The sequence below is a fragment of the Ictidomys tridecemlineatus genome, chromosome 16 (assembly GCF_052094955.1).
Source record: "Ictidomys tridecemlineatus isolate mIctTri1 chromosome 16, mIctTri1.hap1, whole genome shotgun sequence".
Taxonomy (NCBI): Eukaryota; Metazoa; Chordata; class Mammalia; order Rodentia; family Sciuridae; genus Ictidomys; species Ictidomys tridecemlineatus.
Genome location: NC_135492.1, coordinates 6,281,745 through 6,302,997, shown reverse-complemented (window position 1 = coordinate 6,302,997; position 21,253 = coordinate 6,281,745). Strand labels below are relative to the sequence as shown.

Here is a 21,253-nt window from a genome sequence, read left to right as displayed (position 1 = left end):
CAAAATGCGATTAATCAACATATTTTGTCAGGGATTTTAGCTGCCAACCAAAGAATAGATTTTCTTCAAGCTCAGGTAGAGGAATTGGCTGACCTAGTACTTTTAGGCTGCATTGACCAACGTGCACATTTATGTATAACCTCTGTCAGATTTAATGATTCCAGGAATGCTTCCCACATCATTGGTGGATATCTGGCCGGGAATTGGTCCATGGAAGTGGAAGACATGATCCAGTCTCAACTAACCGAGATAGCTGTCTTGAATAGTACCCGTGTCGATCCCATGACTCTGGGTCAATTCACCAATTGGATATCTTCTGCTTTTTCCTTTTTTAAAGAGTGGGTGGGAGTAGGCATTTTTGGTGCACTGTGTTGTTTTGGTATGTTCCTCTGTTTGTGGTTTCTCTGTCGCCTTAAAGCTCGTAGTGCTCAAGATAAGGCTATGATCATACAAGCTCTTGCAGCTTTAGAAAATGGTAACTCGCCACAGGTCTGGCTTGCGCATCTTAAGCAATAAACTTTTGACATGGTCATTGCACCCCAAGTTATTATAACATTGCACTGGGATTGACATGTCTTTCCTCGTTATTCTCTTAGTGTCAGAAAGCCCTTGCACTCTGCCGGTCTTGCTACCATTGCACGCAGATGGGTTTCTACACTAGTGCCTTTGACATGGTCGTTGCACCCCAAGTTATTCTAACATTGCACTGGGTTCGACATGTCCTTCTTTTGTCTTTCTCTTAATGCTGGAAAGCCCTTGCACTCTGCAGGTCTTGTTGCCATTGCACGCAGAAGGGTTTCCACACTGGTCTTTATCTATCACTTTAAACTCCGTGCCTTTCTTTCAGGGTGCTGCCAACTTGTTTGTAGTTGTGCTTCTAGACAGACACAGTTCAACCTCAGCTATTCCCTCTTACTCACCATCGTCACGATACAGGATGCGAGGCAAGGCACTGCACTTGAGTGATCCATTGAGAAGAGGGACCTCAAGGGGAGCATGTCCTATTGCATGCGGGTTTGACGTGTCTCCGCCCCGCCCCACGAAAAAAGGCGTCGGCTGATATGGTGTCAGATCTGGGGAAGGCGCCCCCTATGGCTGGGCCATACTATGCAGCCACTTCTGCACAGTGGGATAGGACCTCTACTCTCGCCTGTATTGTCTTAGTGAAACAAAAAGGGGGAGCTGTGGTGAGCCGTTCCTGCGGACTATGGTCGCCATTACATGATGGCGCTGGCTCCGCTGTGGTCTGTGAAGGACAACTCCATATCAGAGAGAGTTGGCGTATTGTCAACTCCTTATCAGAGAAAGTTGGCGTGTTGTTCTCTAGCACCCTGTGAGAAGGGTCCACGTGGCAGCTTCGCATTGGGGTTCGAGGTGCTTTATTAAGGCTGGGAGGGGCATCCAATTATTATTCCGGGAATTAGAAGAATTATTAGAAGAGTGTCAAGGGCCTGAATAAACTGCTGAAAGAAGATTCCTGAGTCGCGTCTTCCTTGTGGGCAAGGGGGTCGTGACAGTTATGGGTAATAAAAGCTGTGTGATGGCATTGGAAAGCCAGTCTTCTTGGAGAGAAACTACTAAAATTACATTTTGCATACTTGGCTCTTTCATGGTGACAGAGAAATATCCTGCATAACAAATGTGTTCAATACTTAAAATTCGACATATGTCATAATTAAATGTGAATAATGATAAAAGGATATTTTTCAGATGTTTAATATTACAACAATACTTGTACTAGCATAAATAGTTTGAAACAAATCCATTCTTCTTAATCATATTTTAGAAATTTAGATTGAGTTTGGAATGCATAATTCAATTGTTGAGTTAATTGAGTCTGTGTACATGTGGATTAACCAAGCTCTAATTATTCTAAAGTTGAGTAATTTTAGAGCATTCATTTTACTTCCTGGGTGATATTTGAACAGTGCCCTTTATTCAAAGAAAGAATTCTGGGGAGATGGATATAAGAAATCTGTAAAGCAAACTTAAATCTGAATATCAACAAAAATTAGTATTATGTAAGATTAAAGATAAATTAGTCAAAATAAAATCAGTCATAAGATGTGCTTTTCAAACTCAATGTGTGTCCACTAATACATTGCATGTAATGACATAGCTAATCTACCATAAATGAGTGTCAGTGTCAAGAGAGGCCACATTTTAAAACCCATCCTCTTAAGGAAGATTTATAACTTGAAATGCACTTTGTGTATGATATTAATTGAAAGAATTTATCACTCATAGTATGCAGAAAGAATCATTCACTTCACCAATGAAACTTAACAGTAAAGAAGTCTTTATTTTTATTTTTTATTTATATATTGACACCAGAATCTTTAAAATTTTTATTACACATATACAGCACAACTTTTCCTATCTCTGGTTGTATAAAAAGTATATTCACATCAATTCATGTTTTCAAAATGTACTTTAGATAATTATAAATGATAATCATATTCCACCATCAATTATAACAAACAAGTCTTATATCTAAGTCAAAATATTAATAATAAGTAAAAATACTTAATAATTATGATGGATAAATTCCTATTTTAAATGTTTTATTTCAATAAATTACTTAATTATTCCAACAATATTATTAGATAGGTTAAAAACATTTAGACCATTTTACAGATGGGAAATTAGAACTAAACAAAAGATTCAGTCACTTGCCTGAGTTTCAGAAGCTAAGTTCTGCAGGCAGCGTTTGAACTCAAAAAGTCAGATGGTGTTTGTAAATCTTACTGAAGATTCTGTGTTTCTTCAGTCTTAGCATTTGTACTGAGACTAGCACCAATAACAACAAATTGGGCAATGAAATTGGTAACCTGCTTCATGACCATCACCAACAGGCCTTGCCAGATAGCTCTGCCAAAGCTTCTCTGCTTCCATGTAATAACTAGTATAGTTTTGCCAAGAATACTCTTAATGACAGGCAAATTATCTTCACTTTATCCCGTATTATTCTGTCACCTACCACTCAGGTACCAGATCCAAGAACCTTTGCCAACAGGTACTCCTAAAATAGTCTGGACTCTGAGAGTTCTGGCTTTTTCTGGAGAAATCTTGCATCACTGAACATATTCTGGGAAGGTAGAGGATTTGAGACACATCACTCTGCCCAGAGATTTTTTTTTCTTTCCTTACCCAAGAACACTGGTGTTATTCTGCTTAGGTCAATGCCATTTATCCAAGACATATATTGTAATCAAATACTCAATAAAGGATGATGCAATTTGAAGATGAATCCCCATCTTGGACACCAGTAAGTATCACACCAGTATCAGTGGGTGGTCCACCCTTCACTTCTCAGAAATACAGAACTTTCTTTCAGTGATTAGCATGTTGGAAATTGAATATCATATTTTGGAAAGAAGGACCTTCCACTTATTTATAAATGAATGAAAACAAAGGCTACTTACTGATTTCATTGTCAAACATAAAATAATGGAAACAGTATATTTCTCACTAAAAGAAGTAGACTTTAAATATATTATAGCTAAAAACAAATAGATAATCATAAAATCAGTAATACATACCCAAGTAACTTCTCCTTTAATTGAATAAAGCAGAGTAATAAAGGCCAAAGAAAATACTCATGTAGCATTTAAAATTTGAGGGTTTTTAATTTTTTTTAATTTTGCCAACACTTTACATTCTATTGAATATTTGTTGGCTCTAAGACCTGTCTTAAGAGGGAACTCTTGTGAGCCAGAGAATAGGAAAATGATTCAAACAAATCAGACAATGTAGATAGTGTTTAAGTGACTAATTCTCCCTCCTTAGGAAATTCTGAATTAATCAAATGACAAGACACACCCAAATCTGGTTAAAAGACACCAAAAAGAACACAACAAATTAAAGTACAATTTAGTATATACTCCCTTTGGTCTACAAAATTGATGAGCAGATATATGACACTCCTGTAGATAGTTATCCTCCAATCCAAGCACAAATTTCTACATATATCAAGTAGCTAGGCTGACTGTTGGTAGTGTTCAGTGGAAATACATGAAATTATTGATTAATAAAGATAAGTGTAGAAAAATAGGTTCAATATCAATGTAAGTAATTGATTTATTCAACATGGTTTGGAAAGACTATGCTGAGCCTCACTATTCTATCTGAAAGTGTAAAGTGAATAATTGCTTCACAGTGTTATGAGAATTAAAGTAAAGTTGATTATCTCTTTGTTGAACACTTAGGTAATAATTAAATATCTGCCACATAAATAAGTATTATATAGAATTATAAAAACATTACATCAAAATGAATTAGGTTTTCATTTAAAAATATAATTTACACAAAAATTTGGTGCATATTGATTAGATATTATGTGATACTTCAATACATTACATTGTGCATTCTTTTTTAAAAAATATTATTTTTTAGTTGGACATAATATTTTTATTTATTTATTTTTATGTGGTGCTGAGGATCAAACCCAGGGCCTCGAATGTGCTTGGCAAAAGATAAAAAAATATAAAGTAAAATTAAATATACATAGCAGAGTGTTCAGGACACTAAATTGGAATACAGAATAAGAATTAAAGAATCTGAGAAATAAAGAAAAAGTAGATTTTATAAATAATGAACATAGCCTCAGGATCCTGTGGGGCTGTAACAAGATCTGAAATTCAGGTCAACAGAGACTCAGAAAGGAGAAAGCACTCAGAAAAATAGCAGTAAAAACTTCAAAAATTGATAAAAGACATAAACCCACTAAGCTGATTGAACTCCAAGCAGGATCAACTTAAATAAATCCACAAGAAAACACACCATATTCAAGTTTCTAAAAAAATAAAGACAAAGAAAATATCTCAATATAGCAATAGAAAAATGATACCTTATGCATTTGGGAAAACCATTAAGAATGTCAAGTAGGTTTCCCATCAGAAACCATAAAAGTTAAAAGAAAGTTTAACAATATTTTTTAATGAGTAAGAGAAAACAACAACCATCCCAGAATTCTATTTACAACAAAAACTATCTCAGAAACTAAAGAAATATCAAAGTCAATTTAGTTGAATGAAAGTTAATAATTATAGCAGTGATAAAATCATCAGCAACAGAGCTATTCTAAAAGAATGGTTGAAAATAGGTTTCAAATGAGAAAAGAAATGACAGAAATAATCTTAGAACCTTAAGAATAAACAATATAAAATAGATGTATGTGTAAACACATTACATCACCTCCTCCTAATTAGTATTCTAAATTATATTTGATAATAAAAACAAAAATAACAATATTATCTGCCATATTCTTAATTATATAGATATTAATTAGAACATGTTATTAACAGTGGAAGTAAATACACATAATGAAGGTAAGATTTTTGAAATTCATTTGTAGGGATATAATATCATACTAGTTGAATTTCATGTTATGCATATATAATACAAGCTTCAGTACAAGAAATATTAAAGCTGCTTCTAGAGAAACACTTAAAGATGTTACAAATATACCAAAATGGAATTCTAAATAATATTCAAGTAATACATCAGAAGTCAAGAAACAGAATCAAAACTAATGATTGCACAAAAGGAAAAAATAAAATGGCAGCCCTAATAAATAAATTAATTATATAAAAATATGCTAAGTATGTCAACTAAATCGAAGACAGAGAGAGGCACAATGAATTTAAAACGTGATATAATTATACTGTTGTCCTTCATAATTTCACTTCATGTATGATAATATAGATTACTTAAAATTAAAAACATTGAAAACCCCATATAACATGCAGAATTTCTTGAAAGAAGACAGAACCAATAAATCCGAATGTGAACAGTGGAAAATTTGCAAATACTAAAATCTTATCCCATGGCTTAACATCAACATAAAGTAGAGATTAAGAAGCAGCTCTTGCTCTTCAAAGGACTGAAGGTATCTCTGCTGAAATGGCAATAGTTGCATCCTGCCACCTCCATCCACCCGCATTCACTCCAAGTACACTATCATCAAAACCAATGGTTGGAAGGAAAATTTATAGCCAGTAGTTTCTAGAAGTTAACACTTATCCCATTGATATTTGAAAACCTAAATAGAAGATAGCAGACAACATTGCAAGTCACACATAAGTTAGAAAATACTCAAAAGCAGAACAAGATTGTCTTGCATTGTTCTGTAACTAAGCAAAGCTGCTGCTTGAGGTGCCTAGATGTGAACATTAGAGTGGGATAGGGATTTGTAGATCATATGGGAAGATAGGCCAGGGAGGGAGGCTATCAAAAAGCCTGAGGAGTACTGTAACATACTCCATGGTACATAAATAAGAGACAGTTCTAAGGCAGCCATTTGAAATAAATTGAAGTGGGGAAAATATGTTTTAAAAATATAAAATAAAATGTAGATGCTTATAGATGCTTAGTGGAAATGGAGGGTATTTCAAAGTTTTTACCCTGTCCACTATAGTTTAAATTCTTAAGCAAAATAAACAAATGTCATTTATGTAATAGTTAATGATTTCCAAACCATGGTCACTTGTATATTTCCTTTAGTCTTTGTCACCATGGTGAATAACATCATCATTATATAAAAGGGGAGACTGAAGCACTGAAAACTTAACTGAATTTACTAAAACCATATGAGTTCCAAGAACTGGTAAACACACTATAGCTGTCTCAGTCTAAACGTCCATAATTAATTCATGTACCATGCTAACTTTCATGGCTATATAAATCTATAAAGAGAATAATATTTTATATTGGCACATTTAATTTTACTATGATTAATTTCATTTTGATAAATGATTTTCAATGACTGCCTCATTTGAATATCTTAATGAGTGTCATTCCAAAAAAATTGCATTTCTAAGTAGAAATAAAATGAGTTAAATTCTTCTTTATGTTGGTAATTTAGTGTCAAAAGGTGATGTCATTATACAATAATACGGTTCTTATATTAATGTACTTTCACAGCATTGGAAATAAAAGTATAGCTTGTCTTTAGTGAACAAAAAGTGTCACCTAGGAATAGCCTTGATGTGCATAATTCCTAATAAAAGCAATTAAAAGATAAAATATTGATTTTTTGATAAAACTCTCCATTATGTAGTATTATCAAATTACCCTGACTTAAAAATATTATCTTTCTAATGTCTTTCAGTATCTCTTCATATGAAAATATATTAGGTTTTTTTTTGCAATTGATATGTAATAATCATACATATTTGTGGAGTGCAGTACTGTGATATTTCAATACATGTATATAATATGCAATAATCAAATTAGGATAATTTCATACCCATAACCTTAAATATTTAATATTTTGTGTGTTTGGAACATTAAAACTTCTTTTTTTCTCAACTATTTTGAAATATAATGAATTGTTGTTAACCAGGGCTGGGGATGTTGCTCAGTGTTAGAATGCGTAACTACTATGTGCAACATTCAGAGTTCAAACTCCAGAGCTGACAAATAATGGTAACCACATTGACCCTACTACACTGTAGAACACTAGAACTTATTCCACCTAACTAATTGCATTTTTGTACCTGAAACACATATTCTCTCTAAATAATATTTTTTTGTGTAAATAGGTAGGTAGAGATATTGTGTTATTTCCTCCCTTCAAAAAGACAAACTAATAAAATATTTATTACTCACAAGCCAAAATTGAGCATGAAAGAAATAGGAAAAATCACCATAATTAGAAAATTGATCAATCTAGATATTCCCATGAGAGGCACACCTCATTTCTTCTTATAGCTACTGTCAATTATTTCTGATTTTTGGTTTTTGCTTATGTTCCATTTAGGTAGGCAGTTGACAACTAGTTTGAAACTAACATATAAAAAATTACATAGTCTAAAAGTTGTACTCCTTATTTAATTTCTTTACCAAATATTAATATTTTAAATACATGATAATTATTCTATAAAATATTAGCACTTTGATTTTTTAAAAGAAAGGAACTAATCAAAAATCCAGTGATTCTTTCTGAAAACTTCTCTATCTCTCTCTCTCACTCTCTGTCTCTCTGTCTCTCTCTCTCTCTCTCTCTCTCTCTCTCTCTCTCTCTCTCTCTCTCTCTCTCTCCTCTCCCCCATCTCTGTTTACTGACTCCACCATGAGCTGAGCAGCTTCTCTTTTCTGGGCCTTTCCCCTATAATGTACTGCTTGACCTTGAGCTAAAAGCAATGAAATTGGCCATCTGAGTCCACTGAAACCATGATCCCCAAATAAAGTTTTCCTCCTTAAATGTGTTCTTTTGGGGAAATTGCATCACACTGGCAGAAAAGTTGACTAACAGAAATTGGTACTGAGAAGTGGGGTCCTTACTATAATTAACATGACCATGTGATTCAGAAATCTTTGGAACTTGTTTGTGGGAAAAAATAATAGTTTAGAGATGCAAGCTGGAAAAGCTTTAGAAAACTCAAAGTGGAGCTGAGTGGGTAATTCTAGTGGGAGCTTAAAAAACATATGTTGATGGAGATATGGACTGTGCTTATGACTTTTCAGAAGGAAATGAGGACTCTGTTGGGAATAGGAGTATAAGACACTCAAGTTATATTCTGGAAAAACAAAAAGCTTGGTTATATTTCCCCCTGTTCTAAATCTTTGTGTAAGGCTGAATTTAAAATTGATGGATTACTAATAAAATTGAAATAAAAACAGAAATCAATGAGAGATTTTCTCAGAGTCTTACCATCTCATCAAAGTCATTACTTGTGGTTTTATATTTCATTCCATGCATAAAATTTTTATATGTTACAGAGATATTTTGGTCTAATATATTTATAATACAAATTTTCAATTTTATTTCAGATTCAAAAATAACTTTTCTTTTCATAATACCTCTGTATCTTTTCTTGTACCCAAGTCTAAATACTATAATTGCTAGCCTGCTGTTATCCTTAATGTACTAGTTACTTTTTCTCTATTATGTTCCTTTTTTAAAATTTCTTAGTATTTTTTTTAACAAACAACAATTAATACATATATTCTGATACAAAGGCAAGATCAATCAACTCTTTGGGAGTGAAATATATGTGAATCTATCAGATTGTTTTTATATATAACTATGTGCCAAACACTATGTATGTAACAATGTGATATGGAGTAAAAAAGATTAATAAAATCATGTATTTGCACATGGAGATAAAAAAGAAGAAGAAAGAAGCACCACTTCAGACAAAAGTGTCCTTCACTAAAGGCAGGATGGTGACTCTGAAAAATCAGTATTTTATAAACATCAGCATAAACATCAGTATTTTATAATAAAAAAGACTATTGTCAAGTTAGCTAAAATAAAATAATAGAATTTATATAAGAATATGTTCCACTCCCAATGGGTATATATAAATTAATAATCATTTAAAATTATGTTTATTATTAATAGGTGAAAGTCAATACATGGATTTCTTCTCCTATGGAACAAATACAAAAACTCACATTCTTCGCATTTCAACATGTGACATATGGCAAAGATAAAATAGTATGGCAGAATGTGCAGAAGACACAGTTGAATTACAAGAGCAACTTTTTCATGATGAAAGTTAATATTTAAAAATTTATATTTTCTCTCAAAAATTTCTTACCTTATGAAAATTAAGAAGCATTTTTGTATTTAACATTTCACTAAATATTAGCTTTGAATATATGATCAATATTGTTAAATATATATCTTCCTTTACCAATAAGATACATTGAAAATCTAAACAATATTAAGTAATTCTGTGCAATGCTACACCAAGTGTTTTCTTAATCTCCACATCAGTGGGTATATAGTTAGTTTATTTTAGAAAATTCTAATGGAAAAATTAGCACTTTGAATCTTGGTATTCTACTTTTGGCACCATGTTTAACTTTTCATTAACTGTCTGGTTGTTTTGCAAATATATAATTCAGCAAGTGTGTATAAATTAAATGAGTCCACGCATAAGTTAATAAACAGAACACTCTATGATGTTCTGATTCAAATGTTGTATAATTTCATCCAGGACTTATGGGTATAGAACTACTGATTCCATCTGAAATTTTTAAAGGTACAAAAAGTATTATAGAAAAATTTATATAAAACTTAACTAAATATGTGATTTTTTTCACTCATTTTTTTATAGTTAGAGAAGATTATTATATAGTATTTCCCCAAACCAATAAATAAATTTGTCATTGTCCGTGTATATTGATTTGATAAATTATAGGTATAGTGAGAATGGTTTACAAAATTGCAATCACAAAGCAGCTGTTAATTTATGTAAAATATCATTCACAACAATATTTCAAAATATTTATGATTTTTCTTTAAATATATTTAAATAACTTATTTATCAAAATTTAAAAATCAAACATGATTTCAAAGAGAAAATTTTAGAGACTGTGAGAACATAATTGAAAATTAAAGTAAAATATTCAAGATGTAACCCTTAACCAAGTTCATAAAATAATTATGATGATATCTTTGCAACTTTTTAAGTTTTAGCCATGTGTGAATTAAATAGAGAAATTCAGATGTTCATTATCAGCATGTGGTTTTTCAAATGTATATATATTCTTTTCAGATGCTTTGGTCTTTAAATGACAGTTAGTCTCTTGAACTTAGGGAATACAAACAACCATTAAATTATATGCCAATTGGCTTATTATGTGGAAATACTATAATCCATATGGTAAAAGAGATGAAGACATTTTTGTTCCTTTAAAAAATGCTTTCAGGGGCTGGGGTTTTGGCTCAGTGGCAGAGTGCTTGCCTCCAACATGTGAGGCACTGGGTTCAATCCTCATCACCACATAAAAATAAAAACAAATATATTATGTCAATATATAACTAAAAAAATATTTTAAAAATCTTTTCACATGGCTAGTCTCTTTCACTAAAAATATCTTCAAATAATAAGCTTCTTCTTTTCCTCAATGGTGCATGTCCTTCATAAGCAGAGGGATACATTAGCAGAAACTCCTGATTAAATTTTAGGTAATGTTTGAATAATCTTTCAGTGAAAGAAGAACTTCACAGATTCAAAATGTGTTATTCTGCTTTTTATACATATGACCAAAGTAACTGATAAGAACAATTGGAGGATTAAAAGGTTATTTTTGTTGATGGTTTTGGAGTCCTCATTTCATGATAAGCCAATTGTATTGCTGTGGGTCTGAGTTGAGGCAGAACATCATGGTGAAGGAATATGATGGATAAAACATGCTCAGCTCATGAAAGTAAAAGGTGAGATGGGGTGGGGGAAAAAGGAAGAGGCCAGGGATGGTTATAGTCCAAGACCATACCCCCAGTGATCTCCTTCCTCCAGCCAAACCCCACATGCCTCCAGTAGTCCCTACCATGAAGTAGTCCATTCAGCTATCAATGGATTAATCTCTAGTTTTTCCAGTAGCAAATTTTGATTGCAATGTTTAGAAATCAATTTTGACAGTGAAAGGCATCCATTAAGTAGTATTATTTAATGAATTCCACATTCTCAGCTCCTGGCTTAAAAAACAGATAAATTAAATATTTTTGTCAAGTTTCAAAGAGATTATAGTTCTTAAGCAAATAATTTAAATTAAAAAGTAAGCATACGAGAGAAATATGTTAAATAAAGTCACAGCAGGAGTAAAATTGATTAAAGGTCTATGTTTATTAAAGTAGAAAAAGTTAACTAGCTATATAAATCAAGCGTTCTTGGAAAAGTTTGTTTTTATATAAATCTAGCATAAATTTGATTTCAAAATTAATTGATCTTCCAACCCGTCATAGCTTCCTTGTATTTTTTATTTTTGAACATTTCTCTTGACAAGGAAACTACTTCAACATTATTATCCTGCTATTTAATTTTAATTTGTTAGAGCTGAATGGAAAACAAACAAAACAAGTAAAATAAACCAGAAAATATTTGTAGAAATTGTTGCATTAGTTAAAAGAAGATGAATAAAAGAAGAGGGTATTACCATTTTCGATTTATTCAACAAATATCCAGTGTCTATTTTTAGTTAAGTAGCTTGAAAAGTAGAAATTCATAATGCTAATTGTACTTATTGAGAAAATATTCATATATAGTTTGATAGATAAATATTAGTTAGAAAATAATGGATGGATGGATAGATAGACACCCTCTTTATCTGATGTCTGCCATATTTAGAAGTGTTTTCTGGAGTGAAAATTGAGTACAGTTTATTCTTCTATAATTTGTCCAGTAATGAAATCTCTCATTTTGAGATTTCAGCACATGAATCAACTTATACTTTTGTCCACACATATTTGTTCGTTTGCAAGCAACCAGTGAATTTTATTACCTGATAATGAAATGCATAGGTGGAAGAATAGATGTGAATGGATAAGACAAATCTATCAGGAAGGTTATCTTATCTCCACAATACCATTAGTGTCATAGTTTAAATAGAGTATATGAATTAAAAAGCAATTAGTGTGAAAATTATTTCTGTGCTATTTAATAAATATTAGCTAGCCCTCTACTAAGACCTTGATCCTAACATCAATTATGATATTTACTGTTTATGTCACTTTGTGCAAGGTGATATAACAAACACAATTCTAAACCTGAGTTTTGTATTTCATAAGCTGCACAGATTAATGCTAGTTGTGTAGCTTGTGGGAGTTTGTTTGTTTTTCTTTGTTTTGGTTTAGTTTTGCTTTTTCAGATGTTGTTTCAAATAAACTACTTCTACAGAACAATTAAAAAGGAACTATTAAGCTCTTTGTTGCTCATAGGTTCATTTTATTTTGCTTTTCAAATCATATTTTATCTTTCTATTTGCTTTTCCTTTGCCTTTCTCCATCTCCTTTGATTTGGGCACCTAGTGATTTATTTATATAATTATGTCTAAACCCTTTCTTTCAGCAATTTGGGATAGGCAGAAGGAAATGCCAGAGAGATAATTTAAAGATAAGCTCAATGGGAAACTTTGATGCACTTGAAGTAGACTACGTGTAATGGAAGACTTTGACCAGGTGCTAGACAACCTGCCTTGCTCTGTCATCAACAGGGAGAAAATCATCTGAAAGGAACATAACTGAAAAAGGTCTATGAGTGCAATTAACTACAATAAAGATACCCAAATAGGATTCACTTCTGTTTGGAAGGTGTAGGAAAACATTTGGAAAGGAGAGGTATAAAAGAAGAGTAGGATAGAATTTCGAATAGACATAACAATACATATCAGAGTGTAGTTAATGTTGAGGAAGCAAATTTTTTGTACAATAAAATTTTCTTTAAAAGTTTTATTTTAATTGCCAGAGAATTTAATGAGTGTACATTTCCCTCCCTATGTGACAACTTAGGAATAGAATTGAAATATTTGATGAACGATTGCAGTCAGAAATGTCATGAAAACAGTTCTTAAATAAAGTGGAAAAATTCTCATATGTACACATGTGGTTGTACAAATAAATATCAAAAGTTAATGTAAAGCAATATTTTATTAATTTTAGCATAAATTTTCTGTAAATAATATATTCAGTCACACTTGAAATAATTAGAGTGAGAAATAGATAATTCTGTTTTTGAACTATAAAACAAGAAAACTTCTACTGCTCTGATAGGAGAGTAATATAATTCAAAATACTATTTTCAAACAGGTCTGTGAGTTTGTGCTGGGTCCTGCATATATTACTGTCTAATTCTTCATCTTTATTTCTTTTTTTTTAATTTTAACCAAACAAGATTTTGAACATGGCTTTTTGTTAGTATATTAATTAACCTGTGTGAATAATAACCTTTTTAAATGGCATATCTGTGTTCTCTACATTATGCAAATTAGCTGGATTTCAGAAGCAATTGCACTTATAAAGGACAGAATATTAAATACAAAGTACCTATTACTAGAGAAATCAAGTTACCTTCAAATATTTTTTATTAAAAGGAAGGTTTTGATTAAAACAAAGAATATGGGGAAAGAGTATAAAAAGTGAATTTGAGGATGTAGACAGGAGTCTATTAGGGAACTTTATAGGAGATTATAAGGCTTTTGTACATTACCTTTGGAGAATTGAAAAAAATTTTTCAAAGCATTTTAAGTTATGATCAGACAAAATGACATTTGTATTTCCAATATAAAGTATGAGGATGGTTTGGAGAGTAAATTATAGGACTAATTTGGAATTAGTTAAAAGGAAAAACTAATAGAGTTACAGGTTCAGCAAAGATGCCAGATTAGGTCAGGGTGGTTGACATGAATGAAGAAAAAATATATCATTTAAGACATTTGGAGTTGCAGGTAAACATAAATTCAAATGTGATTTGGCTTAGTTGAATAAATAGTGTATTAGCTTATATTTTACTACCAGAGATATTTTCATATATTAGGAAAGTCAATAAAATGTGAAAGCACAATTTCCTAATTTGCCTTTCTTTTTTATTTACTACTATAAAGTAGGTATGGAGTGTGTTCCCAAAGTTTATATGTGGGTTTCTGTATGAAATCAGGAAGAAATTCAGTTACATCAGATTCTTTAAACTCATTCAATCCTGAAATTGTTTTTTTCCACAATATCACATGCATAATAGATTATTATACATTAAAGTTTTTAAAACATTTTAAATATCTCTTATGGTTCTTGACAGCTGAGGACAAAAAAGATTCTTCTCCAAATTATGACTAAGCCAATACCTAGAAAGCTTTTCATGAGATTTCTGTAAACTCCAACTAATATCCATTTTCTTTATGCTACATTTGTGCATTCAAGAGTGATGTTTTCCTAGGTGGCTTCTGTCTTCCAAACTCATTTATCTGATTGTATTAAATAAAAAATGATGAGGTTTGGGGGTGAACTTAATATTTGGCACATTAATAGCTAACTTATTATAGATTAATATGACCTTAACAATACCATCTTTTTTTCTATTTTATTTTACTTCTCAAATAAGGAAAAAAAGACCTTATGGGATAAGGACAAGCTGACCTTAAATAAGTTACATATTGTAAGTTTCATGTACATATATAATATATACATGTAATTCTTAGAAATTTGAAATGTATGTGTAGTCAGACTTCTAGATCATAATAAGGATCTAACTTTGATTTTGAACAATGGATAGGCTTTATTGTTTTGCTTACATAAAATAATAAATAGTATTTTTTATCCAAGTGGAAGTGAGTTTTGCCTAAAATAATTAAGTAAAAATGCAAATTCACTATTTTGTGTGAAAAAAGAAGATGAAGAGAACACAGTTATGAATTATATTTCTTTATAAAATACTATCTTTTATACCTTTTATTTATTTATTTATTTATATGTGGTGCTGAAACCAGGAAACCAGGTTCCTCACATGTGCTAGGCAAGTGCTCTACCACTGAACTACAACCCCAGCTCTAAAAGGCTACCTTTTAAAACTACATTAAATAATGCTTTATAAAATTGTATTAATAATTTCTGAATATATACATAGATATACATTGATATATATACTAACATAAATTCATAAATAGGCTAGTGTTCTTGGGTAAATAATTCTCTAGGACTTATCTGGATATACCAAAAAAAAAATTGTAAGCCTAGAAGCCACTGAAGTGCTCTGGAAAACTTCCTCTAAGAAAGCAAGCATCGTGGCTCTAAATTCAGGATTAATTTTTCAAGCCCCTAGACCTGTATCAGTTATGAGTTCCAATAACAGTGTTAATGAATTAAAAATTATTCTGATTAACATTTTTGTTTTAATAACAAGTAAATATAAAGCTAATGAAATTTGCTTTAAATAATCTTAATGGTGAAAGTATATCCAAATCCCTTCAGCTTCTTTTCTAAATATTTGTTATTCTAATTTGTTATATATGACAGCAGAATGCATTGCAATTCATATTACATTTGTAGAGCAAAATTTGTCATCTCTCTGCTTGCATGTAAAGCATATTCACACCACTCATGCCTTTTTCATACACGTACTTAGGGTAGTGATGTCCACCTCATTCCAACTCAGCCAGTTTTATAGAAATGGAAAAATGAAATTATTTGTCTACTTGCAAAACTGCACAGTTATTAACATGGGTTTTTTATACAAACTATACATCTAAAGAAAAATTTTGCCCATATAAGAACTTTTACTTTTCCCCATATAATATTAATTTTCAATTTCCAGATATTTTAGCTTTGAAAAAAACTTTTGTGACATCCTCCAGGTTAGGGGAAGCAGCTGGTGGTGGTTGCTAATATTAACAGTGGAAAAGAGGAGTGTGGCCAAGAACATAAGGACAAATTACTTGTATAAAAAACATCCCATAAAGCTGAAAATAAAAAAAAATCACTTCAGCACAGAGCTTTTAAATCTACAATCTTAAATAAAAGTATTTTCTAAACCTGTGGAAAATTAAAAATAGCATTAGTATGTTGACCTTAATAATATAAATCAAATGTTCATGTGAGTTCAAAAGTATCTACTGAAGAGTTAGAATTTCATGAGACCTTACTTAGGTAAAATGATGCTGTTTTGTGTAGAGCTAATTACAGATAGTTGTGGCTATATAGTAGAGCTAGGAACAAAGGTCATCCCTCTTATGGAAGATCTAGAAAAACAGCACTTCCTTTTTCTCTGTTCCAGTTAAATACAGGAGTGTAAAATAAAAATTAAAAAATAAAAATAATACCATGCCACTAAAACTTTAAAGAATCTATTCTGAGAACCTGGGAATTCAATTCAGGGCAGTGATGAACAGCTGAAACAGAAGTAAAGGAACTAGTGTAAGCTCAGGGAGAGAGTAGAAAAATGTGCTCTTCACTTCACAGGAAGCCAGGAAGGTTTTCCAGATACAGTGATATTCAAGATGAGACCTAAGGGATAAGTATAAAAGTTGAGGAAAACGCATCCCAAGTAGGGAGACATGATTGTTTAAAAAGTACTTTATTATTATTTGCTAGCCATTTCTTTAACAAGTATGTATTGAATAAGAGCCATTTTAGCATAGATGTCTTAAAAAAAACTCTTCAAAATCTGAGTTCAAGAGTTCATTGTTTGAATTGTTCTGAAGTTTATGTGCAACAAAGTTCTCTCATCTATATCATATTCTTTCCTCTTTTCCTCAATGTGAGAATTTCCCTTCCCCCCCTCCTTAGGCCATAGATTAATATATTTTATAATCATATGCAAAATCATTAAATATATAAAATACATTACAAATGGACTTGTTTTTCCACCTAAAAAACATGTTTATTCATGATAAATTGTAAGAGAAATAATCTAAATCAAACAATAATTGATTCCTGAACATTCCTTCTGAAGTTCAGAGCTGTGAATAAGAAATGATAAAAGACTCGTTTTTTTTGCATAATTATCATGATCAATAAAACCAATGAATAAGACTAACAATATCAGACAATATGAGAAAGCAGGTATTTTCATGTTACATAAATTTTAAAATTGAAAACAGAACCACCTTTTATCAACAAGCTTTTCCTTTAAAAATAAAAATAATACCATGCCACTAAAACGCTAAGGAATCTAATCTGAGAACGTGGGAATTCAGTTCAGGGCAGCGATGAAAAGTTGCAATGGAAGTAAAGGACTAGTGAAGCTCAGCGAGGGTGTGGGTAGGAAAATGTGCTCTTCACTTCACATGCTTCCATAAGGAGAGATCAGATCATATTTCAGGCCTCTTGTCCAACTTTATTCAGTTTGGTCCAGAAGAGCAAGAGAGGCTCACTGAAGAGGGATTTGAGGAGATCCCAGACAAAAATGGCTTAGTCTCTAACTAATTTTCTATGCAGCTTTATTGAACAGAAAGTGCTTTCTGGATTGTTAAGAAGCCCATAATCTTACTGGTTAATTTTACTCTAATGTGAATGCTAGGAAACCACAAATACATTCTCTGACCTTTTACAACTAAATCGTAAAAGTTGATATTTGACCTCCATTTGTTTTTGATCTTTGAACTTGCCCCTCACTACTTTCATACCATTACTGAGTTTGCAAACTTGCACCAGACACTAAACCCATTCTATCTTAATTTACTCATGCGTGAAATGATAATTTTTGAAGTTCAAGTTAGTATTATTAATATGTAGAAGTTCTTAACCTCATTTAGTACATAGTAAACACAATTTAAATGTTATAAATTGTTTTATTTAATTATTTCTTTTACAAATACAACAATGAGGGTAAGACATATCTTTGGTTTGTCTCATTTAGGTCTTTGCTATATAAAGAAAGAAATTTGGAATGTACTAAAAGTATAACAGTGACTAGAGTGTGAGGCCTGTATTATGGGGAAATAGAAGGAGGAGTTAGACAGCAGTTGCTGCAGTCTGGAAGACATGAGATGCTGATAGGAAAATGTGCTCTTCACTTCAATTGTTCATGCTAAATGAACAATTCTGCCAAGATACAATGAATATGGCAGAGATTGCTTTGGGCAATCTTTCTAAGAGTTTACAACACTGGTCAGGTTTACATTGTAGTCAGATTACTCTCTCAACAACCTCTAGGCAAACTCCATGTCCTCTCACACAGGTGTCTTCTACCTTGAGTGGATGGAATGGTGGCTTTCAATGTATTGTCTCCATGTCCAAATTCTGGAATGCATATACATTTCACTGTTAAGGAAAACACCATCTTTGTATGTTTAACAAGGTAAAAGGTCTTGAGATAAAGAGATGACCCAGAATAAGAGATAAGAAGAGAAAAATTGGGGACAGACAGAAGAAAATATATGGAGAAGAACTGATGTCTTCCAATGTTATCGGCTATAAAAGAAATAATACAGAGATCCTGAAGGGCCAGAAATTATTAATGTGACTTTAGAAATTGGATAAAGGCGAAGGCTGGGAGAAATTGGAGAATCACGATTAAAAGTCTAGATTTTTTAAAGAGACTGTTGGTAGACATGAATTTCAAAACTGATCTGTTGAGAGCTTAGATAGAAATCTCTAGTGCCTTAGAAGATACACATATGCCATAAACAGAATATTAGTATAACTATGAGTATTAAAACACAGCAGGAGTGGACCTAAGGGCAAAGTGAGAAATATATAATTGGGAATGTGATGAAAGATAACTCTTATTATATAGTGATCAAAACTTGTCTGAGTTTTGTTCTTTTTTATGCAAAGCAGAATTTGTGATGAACTTTAGCTGAAGGGATTTCCAAGGAAAGTGTGAAGGGAACAACCTGATTTTTCTTTGCTGGGTATAAACAAATTTATATAAGAAAACAAAAAAACAATTTGAGAAAGGAACTGTTAAGCTAAAAAAAGAAAAAAAAAACAACACTTGGTAATTGGGGAAGATCTAAGCCTGTCCAAATTGTGAAGAACATTAAAAGAAGGAAATTCATCATTGGAAAAGTACACTCTGGTGACAGGACCAAGAGTCTAGCTTGTCGACTCCCGGCCTGGGCATCTGGCATGCCCTTGGCCTCAGTTGCAGCCACGGGCGTACTCTCAGCATCCTGGGCACCACAGATATGCACAGCCCAGTCCCCTGGCTCTGGGCGCCCTCTATCAGGGAAGACCTGGGTGGGTGAAGGATGTCTGCTCGTCCCCTAGTGTCCTCCCTCACGAGAGGCCGCGTGGAGAGGGAGTTTTTGATGGCCTTGGTGAGCCTGCTGGTGGAGCAATTGCCCTGGCCAGAAAGAGAGGGAAAGGAGGCAGCGAGGGCCGCCACAAGCGCGGGAACGTGTGGAGAGCCTGTGCAGGTGCTGGGCCACAGTGTGCCACTGGTGGCCATGCCCATGTAGCCGCTGTTGCTGCCCCTAGCATGGGCCAGGGGTCCTGTTGACAGGGAGTCGCTGGCCTTGGCTGGCCCTGGGGCAAAGCCGCTGCTGCCCAAGGAGAAGGGCTGGACCAAAAAGCCTCCCCAGCACTAGTCCCCTGCCTCCACCTGGCAGCCGAAGCCTGCGCTGGAGACCCAGCAGGCAAAGTTATAAAAGTAGGAAAATTCAACGAATTCAAATGAGGCCAGTGAGTTCAGCATATTGCAAACTGGCCAACACCAGGAGAGTTAGCATTGAAAAAACCTTTTTGCAATTTCAAAGTGTCATCAGCTAAAAAAATAAGAAGCCAAAAATTACAAAAGAAAAAGAAAAGAAGATTGAAAAGAGGAGTAACAGTGAGATTAAGAAAATTGGGAAACAAAATTAGATGGTCCCATTGAAAATGTCAGTGACGATGAGGCCCAGTCAAGCACTCAAGGAAAGAAAGCCAATAAACATAAGTGGGTATTGCTGCACTTAGATGACGTAAGACCAGAGAGTCAGGAGAGATCTGGATTCCAGAACAGCTCTCAGTGTCAACCTGAAGCAAACAAGTCTTCCCTAATAACAGGAGAAATGACACAGGAAGTTGGAGGCGAGACAGAGGAAAAAAAAAAGATAATGATCAGGATAAAGTACACAGTGTGTGGAGTGAGTGGGGTAATATCTGAGGTTCCTTCAGAAGTTGAGGAAGAAGACCAAAATGGGAACAAGATGAGGCAGAAGAAACTCTTGAGTGAAGTTTGATTATACATATGGTTAATGACAACATGGTGAAAGGACAGATCAGCCATTTCAAACAGAAATTAATGCCAGTATGCTGTATTACTATTATGACAGTATGGGTGTACAGGTGTATCCTGTGGAAGAAGCATTTCTTAAGGAGTATATTAAGCATTGAATTGAATATTACTTCAGTAGAATAAACTTGGAACATGACTTTTTTGTCAGAGAAAGATGGATGAGAAAGGTTTCTTGCCTATTTCCCTGATTGGCTCTAAGAACAAACTTTAACCTCATTTTAGAGGCCCTGAAGGACAGCACAGAAATAGAAGTTGCAGGTGAGAAAATGAGGAGAAAGAACCAGAAATGGCCAATCCTGGGCCATTCTCCCAACAGTGTGCCACAGACAAACTTCTGTCGGCTGATGAAATGTCCAAAGTTTGTGCAAGGACAAGCCTTTTGCTCACAGACACTCAGGGTGATGATCTACCGATGCCCTGAATGTCATCTGATGAGGATGTGCAGTAGAGCAAGTGGCTCACTGAAATGCATTGTAAATACTGGAACAAAGCATGCTGTAGAGATAAAATCCACAAGACTGCCTACTGTGTGAGAGTGTCCACTATTGACCCCTCGGCTGCATGACAGTGGAGATGACCACCTGAGCCATGACCCAAGATAGAGCTGGGGACAACTGCTGACATTCCAGGAGCTGCTTGCCCTTTCCTGTGTGGCTGGACTGAGATGGCATGTCTATTTTTACTTGAGGAGGAAGCTAATTGTTACCACTGTGGAAATACTTCAAGGTTCTGTCTTTTGTTTCCAGGCATATGTACTTGGGTCCAGGTCAGTAAAGCAGAGAAAGAGGACTGTGTAGATTTTCTCAGCT

General features: G+C 33.2%; 1 pseudogene; it reads left to right on the top strand.

Moving 5' to 3' along the window:
- The first annotated feature begins 19,416 nt into the window (after window positions 1-19,416).
- LOC144371426 (la-related protein 1B pseudogene) lies at window positions 19,417-20,977 on the top strand (annotated as a pseudogene).
- The last annotated feature ends 276 nt before the right edge of the window (window positions 20,978-21,253 follow it).